Source organism: Armigeres subalbatus, unplaced genomic scaffold (assembly GCF_024139115.2).
Source record: "Armigeres subalbatus isolate Guangzhou_Male unplaced genomic scaffold, GZ_Asu_2 Contig297, whole genome shotgun sequence".
In the NCBI taxonomy this organism is placed as follows: domain Eukaryota; kingdom Metazoa; phylum Arthropoda; class Insecta; order Diptera; family Culicidae; genus Armigeres; species Armigeres subalbatus.
In genome coordinates this window covers 395,790-409,123 of record NW_026943038.1, presented here as the reverse complement: position 1 = coordinate 409,123, position 13,334 = coordinate 395,790, and positions in this window count along the sequence as shown.

Below are 13,334 nucleotides of genomic sequence, written 5' to 3'. Positions count from 1 at the left end.
ATGTTCTTCCCCTTCACGTTACACACGTTCTCTTGATGTTCGGTGCGATGGTACCTCGGACTTCTTGTGGATTCGTCGGAATGTACTCGCTCGAAAGCTCGTGATAATTCTTCTTACAGATCGAACACTTCTTATCGGACTTGCAGTTCCGTCGGGCATGGTCCGACTTAAGGCATATGTAGTAAACATTGCAGGAATTTGCGGTAGACCGACGCTGAGAAACCGACAGTTTACGAAACTGTTCAAACTTCTCCTTGCATAAGGGAAGTTTGAACTTGCTGAGCACAAGGGACATTTTCTGGTTTCTTCGTTGTTGCGACTGGTAATGTTTAGTACCATCGGTTTTTCCTTCGGTTGGTAGCCGGACGTTTTGGCGTTGAACACAGGGTTGAGACTTGCAAGGTGGTTGTTTATCTCATCCTCCAACCAACGAGAGAAAGTTTTGAACTCGATGACTTCGCCTTCTTTCATCAAAGCGGCCTTGTGTCGAACCCACATCTGTTTACTGAAAGCAGGCAGTTTATCAGCCAGGTGACAGATGAGCCCGGGATTCATCAGATAGTTATTCTCGTTTGCCATCGCAATCTTGGTAACAATTACCGCGTTGTAAAAGGTACGAAAGCATTCTATGCTTCCCTCCTTAACGTTCTCCAGATTTCTCAACGCTTCCAGTCTATTCGCAACTACCCATTCGCTCTTTGTATAAGCAAGCCAATCCACAATACGTCGCGATGCATTGCTATACATACTCGTTCCGTACGTGGTGCTCGATCGATGACTGGAGGTCGACTGCAGCTCAATCTTCCTCATACCACGTTCCATCTTCCGCTTCTAGAACTCAGCCTTCCGATGTTCCGTGTTCAATGCCAGATCATGTTGAATTTGCATCAATTTTCTGTTTCGATACTGTCTCGTTCGATAGAAGTTCACAGCTCAGCCACCTCATTTTGTTCTTCCAACTCCAAGAACTTGATTTGCCTGTCAGTTTTGCTGCTTCGCGTGGTTCCGGATCGATTTGATACTAATCCAGTTTTAGCATCATCTGTTACGGCATCGGATACGAACGATTTGTTCTCCGGGACATCGACCTGCTCACCTGTAATGGTCGTGGTGGCAACGACGACCATGTTCCGGTGGGTATTCAGATTTTGTTGGTTTTGTGGAGTACGAAGCGAGTTTCGGTATCTCGACGACGTAATTGTCTAACCGTTTGGGTGCAATACCACGATTCTTACGACTACCCGGGCAGAAACCATGAACAGAAAAACAAAACATGATATGGACTTGATTGATATAAGAGATAAAAGAACAGGCAACAATATAAAAAATTTGCACCGAAATATCATTTAAATATCAAGATATGCTATGGATAAGAACAAACTAATGGCACTTGATATCGATCACTTATTACAAATAACATATCATGATATCCTTATGATATTTTAGTGCAAAATATTGATATTGTCGTCTGATCTTTTATCTCTTATATCAATCATGTCCATATCTCATTTTGCTATCTTATCAACATTTGATATTATTGAGCTATTTTCGTCTACTCGGGTAGAGCAGCGTACCTGTTTTTCCATATAAGCCGGTCGGTGGCTTTCGAAGGACCGCTCAGTGAGCTAACGGGCACAGCAGAAGCACCGGCACAACAACTCACCTATCTGCGGGGGAAGACTGTACGATTTCAGGATGTTCAGACACTCACAAACCTCACAGTACATGACCACAAAGCTAGCAGACAGGCACTTTACTTTTGGTAATTTCTCACCTTTTGACTAATAATAAGTTGACTAATAACTATAATAAATATATTTTTTTATAATAACTATAATAAATAATTTGACTAAAATCTGATAACTAACTTATAAGTTTTAGAATACTACTTTATTTAAGAATAAGTTAGATTAAGTACATTTAATTTGCTCCTGAATGGCTTGAAGTTCTTGAAAAAAGTGTGTCGATTTTTATAGATTTCCATGCATGGCATACTTCGATGGTTGTTGAATTGGCACGACACGTGGATGCGGCAGACGTCGACGTCGTGGCTACTTTTATCTCGGACGCCTATGACATCACAGATGTTCCCGCTGCTGCAGTGTTGGCAACACTCACCTCTTCCCGAGTAGACGAAAAATAGCTCAATGATATCATTTGTTGATAAGATAGTAAAATAAGATATGAACCTGATTGATATGAGGGCAGCAAGGACTATGTCCAAGGGCTTAACGATACCTCCCCAAGCAAATTGCACAGCCCACACGAAGGGAGACCCGACGACGAGAAAGAAGCGTTATATGCACAACTGGAGTAGACATACGATGGATGTCCACTGCGGGACGTCAAAATCGTCATTGGTGACATCAACGCTCTGGTAGGAAGGGAGGAAACAAGGGGCAATAACTCTAAACTTTCGACAGTATCCAAAAATACTAACAAATACTAGCGAAAAACTACGTCGTATCCACGATAAATTGATCGAAGAGCCCTGGTTTACGACGCCACCCAGTAAATGCAGTCCACCCCGTTTTATGCAACACATAATATCAGTTTCTTTTAAATTTCTAAAAAATCCCTGAACAACTATTTCTATCACCAATACTTTTGGAACAATCTTTGGGGCTCCTGTTTTGGTTTTATAGCATTAGAAATATATAATGCGGTTTGAATGTTTTCTAGAATCTGTAGGAGGTAGAAAAAAGATGTTTTCAAAACGGGGGAGCACTGTGTTTCATTAACTAACCGACAAACGCCATAACAACCGAACTAGCAATCGTACCGTTGTTTGACGAAAATCATGGATACTAGAAATACCACGAAATACTATTACGGGACAATGAGTCATATTTTCGCAAAGTTTAGAGTTGGATGCCCCTTGGGAGGAAATGTATAGACCGGTCATCGGACCGGATAGTCTGCATACCGTATAGAAAGACAAAGGCCAACGATGCCAACGACCATGTTCTAATCGACAGCAAAATTTTCTCCGACATTCTCACACTAGGCACGGTGCTCCCGGATCAGAGAAACGAATGATATGACGGCGAATGTAATACTTGTGACACATATATGATACCAATATCACTGTACAGCATAAAATCATATGTCTGTCACCCAGAATCACGCTGGTATCACGATAGCACGATGATTTCCGTACCCTGCCCTTCAACCGTTGTATTGTACGAAACAGAACATAATTTGTTGTTTTGAAATGTCAAATACGCCGTTTGACATATGAAATAAAAACAAACATTTGCAAGCTGACTGAGTGAAATTTGTTTTTCTGCAATTCCGGGTGATATTTTTCACAACATTGGAAAAATAATTATTCGTAAGCCCCAGTTGCGTAGCCAGAAAATTGGTCTGTGGGGTTTTAAAAAAAAAATTCTTCTAAAAAATTTGTTTCTGGGGGGGGGGTTATGTCCAAAACCACCCCCGTGGCTACGCGACTGGTAAGCCCATTATTTGCTACAATTACGCTTTGAAGATGCCTTCCTATTGATTTTGCCAGTTCTTGGGTTGATTCCGGGAAAATCTACCGTCACTTTTGCATGATATTCAATGGTTTGAGTTCTGCATCGTGTGATTTCGATCATTTTGTGCAAGGATCCCATGGGTTTTAAATGGAATGAGGTCTGGGGATTGGGAAGGATGCGGGATCTTTGATTTGCCATCAGTCAGCATCTACTTTTTCAGATGGGAAGAATGTTTTGTACCGTTGTTTTGGACAAAATCAAAATAGGATCTGTAGTGTTTGAAGAGGGAGGGAGGAGAGGAGAGGAGGATCTCGTGGAGTACAGAAATGAACCGTAGTCAACGCGAAGTAAATAAGTGTTTGAAAAATCCGGAGTTACGTGTCCGAATAAACCTGTTACAGGATCTATGACCCAATTAAACGGTGCTGGCTTTATCCTTCAAAATGTCCAAATGAATAAAGTTATCAGTGCGATCAGTTTGAACCGAAATCACCCCAAACCATAGAATAGAGTGATTAACGCCCATAGAAATAATTGCCCTGCGGAATATTTGCAAGAACTCGCATATTTCTGCTAAAATGCCTCTACGAAGACTTGGAAAACTATGAGGTTTTCATTTTTCAAATCGATGAATGAACTGCTGACGCGAATTCACAATTTGTTCAAAAAATATGGGTAAATCATGAAAACTATAGTAACAGTTTATGATTTCTATACATTTTGATAAAAAATGTAGTTTTGGAAAGCGGTAGAATCAGTTTCAAAACAAGCTGTGGAAAGAAAAGATGTGTGTCATCTTGCCACTGTACGCGTACAGCGTGATACGAAAATCATTGTGCGGAAATCATATGTCTGTCGATAGTATAAGCTTGTAAGTTGAGGAGAAGAACGCAGCATGGGCGAGATTGTTGCAACACCGCACACGTGCGAACGAGGCACGATATAAACGGGCGCGGAACAGACAAAACTCGATTAACCGGAGGAAAAAGCGCCAGCAGGAAGATCGGTACCGCGAAGAGACGGAGCAACTGTACCGCGCTAATAACGCACGAAAGTTCTATGAGAAGTTAAACCGTTCACGTAAGGGCCACATGCCACAGCCCGATATATGTAAGGACATAAACGGGAACCTTCTTACAAGCGTGAGGTGATCCAATGATGGCGGCAGCACTACGAAGAGCACCTGAATGGCGATGTGGCAGTCAACGGTGGCGGAATGGTAATGAACCTTGGAACACGCGCATAGGACATGCGACTTTCGGCTCCAAATCTCCAGGAAATCCAGAAGGAGATCCACCGGCTGTTAAACAACAAACCCCCTAGAGTTGACCAACTACAAAGAGAGCTGTTGAAACACGGTGGTGAGGCACTGTCCAGAGCGCTGCAGCGGTAGTTCTCTACTGACACTTATTCGGCCAAATGACCCGTTCGGCCAAATGTCCTATTCTGTCAAACGTACCTTTCGGCCAAATTACCCTTTCGGCCAAATGACCCTTTCGACCAAATGACCCTTTCGGCCAAACGACCCTTTCGGCCAAACGACCTTTTCAGCTAAATGACACTTTCGGCCAAATGAGCGATGGTGAGGACGTATCAGTAGCTCTGCGCTCTGTTTTGAGAGTGATTGGTTAAACTCAGAGTTGTCCAGAAGTGTGTGTGGGAGTGTCTTGGCTTGGGTGATCAACAAGCTGTGTTACTTTTGATTCCATAGACAGGGTCGACAAATGTAGCTAGACCAGATTTGAAAAAATGCTTGCAGTAGTAGGACTTATCACCCGGGTTGGAGTATCAGGGGAGCCTGGGACGTTGGGTTTATTAGGGTTTGTAATTCGGGTTGGGTCCCTGGGATGGGTCCTTGGGATGCCCAGAAAGCAGCCGAATGGACTTTTCACTCGGAATAGAGGACCCGGGTGGGGGTGACTACCGAGGTTCTGGAAGGATTCAACATATCTGGTAAGTCTTCGTCTGCTAGATGCCAAGGTCGGTACAGTTGTTTTGGTGGGATCCTGGCGTCCGGTTTTCCGGCGACCCGACCATTCAGGGTTCCACGAAAGTTTTGTTCGTCTGGGACCATTCTCGAATGTCCGAGTTTACATTCCGGTATTATTCAAGATCGGATTTCATTAATTTGCCCTTACCTTTTAAACACCACCTCATAATTTTTACATTCGCTTGTCATAAGACATCAGTCTCGAACTGGATAATTGATTTATTCATTAAATCTTGAAGTCGACAGAGAAAAACGTACCGCGTGAATAGTGACTTTGTTGTACATTGATTAAAGTAATTTATGTTTATGGAACAAACGTGAGTAAAGCGCCAAATACGAAGCTCCTTCATAGCTCTTCGCTATACAAAGAACATTCGATCACGCAGTTAAACTTTGTGTTTGCAGTGAATAAGCATTAAGTAATTAATACCATTTTAGTTTTCAAATCGAATTGAAAAGATTAATTATTGTGATACCACCATGAAAAATAATTTTACGCGCTTCCCATGAATCCACTGCGGACACATCAATGCAAAACATCTGATCTCCTACCAAGCATACATATACAGATGAATAACCAGGTATATGTTTGGTTGAACTCTCCGACTTGATGAATACGAGAGGCTACATTCCTATCAATCATTACTTACTAAATTGGTACTGCATGTGCCTTGCTTCGCTTTTTTATACACAATCACCTGTCGAGTAAACGGCGTCACCGCACAGTGATTCCACTCCATACAAAAGTTGGCAAAAACCTCTAACAGGTTCCTAAATGATCTTTTTTTGATTTATTTACATAACTTTGGGTCTAATAAACTTCGCTGGATCATTTGTTATGTCCTGGCATTTTTTAGGGGTGGAGAAAAAGAGGGGAGGGTACGTACACCTGTGTTTCGAATACTAGCAGCGGAGGGTGATTTTCATACAAAATGGTCAACTTTGACAAGCTGTAACTTTGTTCCCCGATGACCGATTAAGCTGAAATTTTGGCAGTGAACTATAAATATGTTGAAATTTAAATATACTACGTTTGAATATTTCCGACCCACTAGTCAAAAAATTACACTCTAGTTTAAATTGTTCAAATTAACAGCAGTTTTTATAAGAAAATTATTAAAAGCTTTTTAGTGGAATATCTGCACTTTTCAGGAGACGAGCTACTACTATCCCATTTAATTCCACCACTTGTTTGTAGCTTTTCAGATACGTATTTTGACCTCAACAGTAAGACCGTCTTCAGTGTCTCGTACTATCTCGTCTTATGACAATGACTCATCACACTCAATGACTCATTCCACAATTATTATTACTATTTGCACTAAGTGTCTCTACATGCAAGTTAATAACATTTTAATCAATTGTTTTCCAGATATTTCCAAAACAATACTTCTATTATTTTGATTGATTTGATTTTTTAGTGGTTCAAAATATTTGATGTTTAGTTTAGTTTACTTTTGCTATTAGGTAGACTGTCGTTATACGCATATAGCCAACATGAGACAAATATGCGTATGACGGCAATATATATAAAGGGTATAAAGCATAAGATAATGATTTTTAGAATTAGATAACTTATGGATGTTTATTATGATTTATAAAAATTATATATGTTTGGCTATATTTTTCGTCCGTTTCTCATATCAGTCTCATATCATTTTTTCGCATGATCATCAAAAAATCATAAAATGAACAGATTAAAGGTGTCTATCCATTTATTCTTAGATTAGCCTTAAGGCGGGATTATACCACTAGGCAAACAAGAAACCATTAAAGGGATTTGTTTGCTTGTGTTGGATGCTTGATTGTCTTCAAGTTTATAAAAGCATTATTTCATATATTGAATATCATATGGTTTAAAAACACTTTAATTTCTTCTCTACCAAAACAATCTTCAATTTTTTATAAATAATATATACAAAATGAAAGTGATTGGAAATATATAAATTTGAAATTAGTTTGACATTTGAACTAAACCGAAAATATTCACTCAAGCATTCTCCAGTATTACTTAAACTCTTAGAATTTGCTTTCAAGCCGAGATCGGTTCATTTGCCTAAAGGCTGTTTGACATCACGTTCATTTGGTGTAATTTTGGTGTACTCACCTCTATGAGTCGATCTTGAAGGGACCATCGACTCATGGAAATATAGAGATGAGGAATAGAAAATCTTTGTAAAGCTGTTTGAAGAGGCCATCACAGTAACAGTAAAATAAGTTTTAATGTGGTATAATTGGCTTCCATGAGTCGATATAGAGTCATAGAACATCGACTTTTGGAGGTTTGACTGATTTTGACTTAGAGTGGTGCCGAAATTAAAACAGAATGGTGGATATAACAACAGCCACAATTCCGAATCATGCAGACGTATTTATTTCATAGAAAGCATGAATTCGCCCGTTTTAGGCAAAGATAATTGTTAGCCCTTTATTGGGGTCATAGTTTACTCAGGAAGGGGTCTCCAGTAGCCTTGCGTGCCAATCCAGAGATGGCGAGTTCGGTTCTCGGTCCGGTCTAGGATGTTTTCGGGTTGGAAACATTCTCGACTCCCTGGGTATAGTGTATCCATTGTACTTGCTACACAAGATACATGCAAAGGCAATAATCATGCAAAGGCGGGCATAGAAAAGCTTTCAATTAATAACTGAGGAAATGCTAATAGAATACTAAGTTGAAAAGCAGGCCAATTACCTGTTGGAATGTAGAGCCATTAAAGAAGAAGAAGTTTACTCATGAAAAAAGGAATGATTAAGGTGTATTTAAAAAAAAAAATAATGCGTATGTCCGGAACATCCGCAATGCTGGATGTTATTCCTGTTTCAAAAGTAGACGTTTGCCCATGATAAAGCAATGAAAGATATGATTCATCCTCCCTCTTATTTCTCACATTTCTAAATACCTCTTTTTTTCCCTTTTTCTCATTTATCTAAGTTATCACTACTAATACTTTTTTTTTTCCCTTTTTCTCATTTATCTAAGTTATCACTTTTCTTCACTTCTCAGTTTCACCCACTTCTCACTTTCCTTCATTTCTTAGTATTCCTCACTCTTCACTTTTCCTCACTTCTCACTGTTCCTTCTTTTTCATGATAAAAATGATCGTAAATCACTATTGTTCTATTGTTTAGAATTAGTTTGAATAGGGAAATTATTCTTTAAATTTGAAATACTTACAATAATTCGTTTATCCAAAACTAACTAGCACTGGCGGAGTTAAGCTGGGGCGCGTGCCCTACCAAATCCATTATGTTCCATGAAATGTATTTATATACGCCAAAGTTGTACTGAGAAAAACAAAAGTGTTCCCTTAATTTTTTCTAATTACTGAATATTTTCCCTGAAATTTAATTGTATTCGCCAAAATTATTAGGTATTATTAGGTTTTCTCCCAGAAAAATGTCAAAAGGATTTTAGAAACGAATTCCTTATGAAATTTCTAATGGAATATCCGAAGAAATTTCTAAAAGAATTCTTAGAGGAATTCTATATCTATAACTATCTAGAATATGTGAAGATATGGATTTTCCAAAGATTTTCCTAAAACAATATCCGTAGGTGTTCCTGAAGGAATTCCTTCAGAAATTTTCATAAGGTATTTCGGAAGGAATTTCCAAAGGTATTCAAGAATTCGTGAAGGAATTTCCGAACGGAATTTACAAAATAAATGCAGTGGGAATTTCCGACATTCCTAAATTTCTGCAAAAAATTCTTTGGACATGCCTTCAAGATTTTTTTCCCAGGCATTTCTTCAGAAAATCCTCAAGAAATTACTTAAAAGATATATTCATAAATTCCTTTGGATATTCTTCTAGATATTCTTTTGAAAATTCAAAGAAGGAATTATAAGAAATTCACAAATTCTTTTAGTAATTTCTTCAGAAATACTTTTAGAAAATCCTTCGGAATTCCTTCAGGAATACCTACGGAAATTTAATTAAAAATACTTTCGGATTTTTTTAGAAGAAATCCTACCAAATTTTCTTTGGAAATACTGCTGGAATTGCTCTAGCAAAAGTTTCTCAAGAAAGCCCTTCGGAAAATCTGAGAAGAAATTCCTTGAATTTCCTCAAAATTTCCCGGAAGCAACTTCATCAAGGAAGTCTTTCGAAAGTTCTTTTCCGGCCATTCGTCCGGATTTCTTTAGCAACTATTCCAAAAAATCTTTCAGACCTTCGAGGTTCCTACTGGATAATCTTTTGATCATTCATTCGGGAATCTCTTCAGAAAATCATCAGGAAACTCTTCCAGAAATCTTTCGGTTATTTCATGAGGAAATTCCTTCGAAAATTTCTTCAAAAATTTCATTCAAAATTCCTGCTGGAAATGCTTTGGGTTTTCTGTCAGTAACTTCCCCGAAAATTTCTTTAGGATTTCCTATCTCATTTTTTATTAATTTTCCGGAAGAATTTTTTCAACTAAATTTTCCGGAGTAATTTCTGCAGATATTTCGGAAGAAATTAAAACTTTAAGCCAAAAAAATCTAAAATATCGGGATTGCAGTCCTTCCAACATCATATGTCATCGGATATTATCAAGAATTTCTTGGGAATTTTTATTTACCTGGCTTCAAAATTTTTGATCCAGGTGTTATTTTATGAATTTACCTAAAAATTCGTTCGTTAAATCCTCCAGACATTTTTTCGTAAAAAAATACCCAGGAATTGTTTCGGTTAGTCATCCAGCATACCTTCAAAAATTCCTTCAAAAATTCTATCATAAGTTTTTCTAAGTAATTCATCGGAAATTCGTCCAGTGACTCATTACAAAATTCATCAAAGAATTTCTTCGAAAATCTTTCGCAAGAAACTCTAGAAATACCCTCAGAAATTCATTTGAAAATACCACCTAAGAATTTACTTTCAGAAGGTCTTTTAGCAATACTTTCAGAAATTCCTCCAGGTCTTCTTCTTATTGGCATTACATCCCTCACTGAATCATTGTTGCCTCGCAGCTTAATGTTCATTGAGTACTTCTAAAGTTATTAGGTTTTGTGAGCCGAATGCTCAGATCAAAAAACTTCAACGATTAGCGACCATCTCAAATACAGGTGCAATGAGCAGTGCACCACCAAGTGCACTAAATGCTTTACTGTACGTGCTTCCTCTGTATCAAATTGTACAATTAGAAGCTGAAAAGAGTGCTTTAAGGAACAGAAGATCCAAAAACTTCTTAGGGGGTAACCTTAAGGGTCATCTTAGAATTCTAAAAAACTTCAGTATAAACTCCCTAGTACTAAACAATGAAGACTGAATGGAGAAAAGTACAATTTCAATCGACTGTTCAAAGTAATTGATCCTGGGCGCAATACATGGTTAAATGGAGGACCGAAACTTCGCTCAGGATCAATTACGTTTTATACAGGCGGTTTAAAACTGAACAACCAAGTGGGAGCAGGAGTTACTGGCCCTGAGATAGACATATCGATTCTCATGGGAAGTTGGCCATCCCTATTCCCAGCGGAAGCTCACGCAATTCAGAGTGTTCTGTAATATGTTTGCGTAGAAATTACAGACACTCACATATATGCATAATGTCCGACAGCCAAGCAGTTTTGAATGCTCTAAAGTCGGCAACATGCACTACAAAACAAGTTTGGGAATGCATTCAGTCCCTCTAAAAACTGTCTTGTCGCAACCAAGTCAATCTATATTGGATTCCAGGACACTGTGGAATAGATCGTAACGAAAAAGCCGATATGCTGGTGAGACTCGGATCATCAAGTCGGTTTACAGGACCGGAACCTTTTTGCAGCTTGCCAACTTCTTCTCTTAGTATGGACCTGAAGGTATGGGAATCTATGAAAATAAAAACCAATTTTAGGAACACAACCAATGCCAGGCAATCGAAACGCTTTATCACTCAAAATGTTTCCATGGCTCGCAACATTTTAGAATTATTTAAAAGAGACCTAAGCACTTTTACGGATCTCATTATAGGTCTATATCATTTGAAGCTTATAGGGAAACTTCAAAATGATCTATATCGCTTCTGTGTCATAGAAAAAGAAGATTCGGAGCATAGTTGTTCGGCATTTTTTTGATCAAGCTGAAAGTTCTTCACCAAGGGGCGTATAGAACCACTTGAGGTCGGTAGAACAAATCCCAATTCGGTGGTGCATTTCGTTCGAAAAGCTGAGCCGTGTTGAGGAGAAGATGTTAGTCAAACAATGGCACTCACCTCCAATAGCGATACGCCATAATGACATAGCTAGAAAAAAGGGGAATACATTACCCCCATTCCAAACACTGCACGGAAAGTGGATAACGTGCTGTCCCTGCCTTCCAGGTTTTATTTCGATACCTATAAATCTCGATATGTTCCTCTTTTGTTGGACGAATGAACGAATATACATGAGGTGTCGGACCTTTTGTCCGAATGTCTTTTGGCCGAATGATTGAAAAACATATCTTAGATTGTGAGTAAAGACAAATGAGTAATGGAAAGTATGTAGTGAGAATTACATACAGTGTACCCAACAAACATTGGAAGCTGATAGAGTGCTTATTCAACCAAAAACAGCCTTCATCAGCTAAAAAACTAGCTTGTTCAGCATTAATTGTTTGTTGGGTAAAGCGAGAAGAGAGGAATGAGACATTTTGACATCTCATAATTGGAAGGGAGAAGTAAAGTGACAAGTGAGAAGTGAGAAGTGAAAAACGAAAAGTGAAGAGTGAGAAGTGAGGAGGGAAAAAGAAGAATAAAAAATTGTGATATTTTTCCTTATTATTCTTTTTCCTTCTACCTCTTTCTCTGTTTCTTATTCCTACTTCCTTCCTTCTTCTCCTTTTTCCTCCTTCCTTTTTTCTTTCTCTATCTTTCTTTTTTCTTTTTCCATCTTCTTTTTTTTCCTTCTTCTTTTTTTCATCTTCCTTCTTCCTTTATCCTTATTCTTTTTTCTTTCTTCTTTCTTTTTCCCTCCTTTTTTTCTTCCTTCTTTTTTCATTTTCCTACCGCTTCCTTGTTCTTTACTTCCATCATATACTTCCTTCATCTTTCTTTCTTATTTCTTCTAGCTTATTTATTCTTCCTCTACCCTTCTTCAATTTTCCTACCTTCACCTTTCTTTTCCTTCTTTCATCTTCTTTCATATTTTTTTCCTTATTTATTAATCTTTTTCCTTCTCCCTTCTGCCATTATCTTACTTCCTTTTTCCTCTTCCTTCTATCTTCTTCCTTCTTCATTCTCCCTTCTTTCTTCTTTCTTCTCTTATCCTTATCAATTTCTTCCTTCACTTCTAGACATTACGCTTCTCACTTTCCAATTATCATCTCACTTCTCACCCTTTCTGCTGTTTTCCTCACTACACTCTCTTACTTCTCATTTCTAAACTATCACAACTCACGTCTCACCACTTGCGTCTCACTATCCATATCTCTTTCGCCATTACTTACTTCAAACAAATCATTTATCACTTCTCATTACTCATTTTTCTCAACTCTGAACTCACATCATGACTTCTAAGTTCCCATGTTCACTATTCACTTCTTGCTTCACTTAATAAAGAAACTAATTTCTACTATTCGGTCAAACGGTGTTCGGCAAAGTTACCCTTTGGGTATTCCTTGGAAAGCCATTCCGTAACTTGAAAGAATGTTTGAATAAAATTTTCTCAGAGCAATAACAGTTTTGAATTAAATTATCATATAAAAATCAAATAAAAATAGCACCACCAAGTTTTATATAAACATTTTTAGAAATAATTGAAATTATAAACAAATAATCGTAATTTCAGTTAAGAATGTAACATTCTGTTTCACAACTTTTCAGTGCATTACATTGATATTAATGTGGACCACTTGTATTCAACCCTTAAGGGCGCAAAGCGTTTTTTTTTAGAAATTGTCGAAAATATTTTAACTTAAAT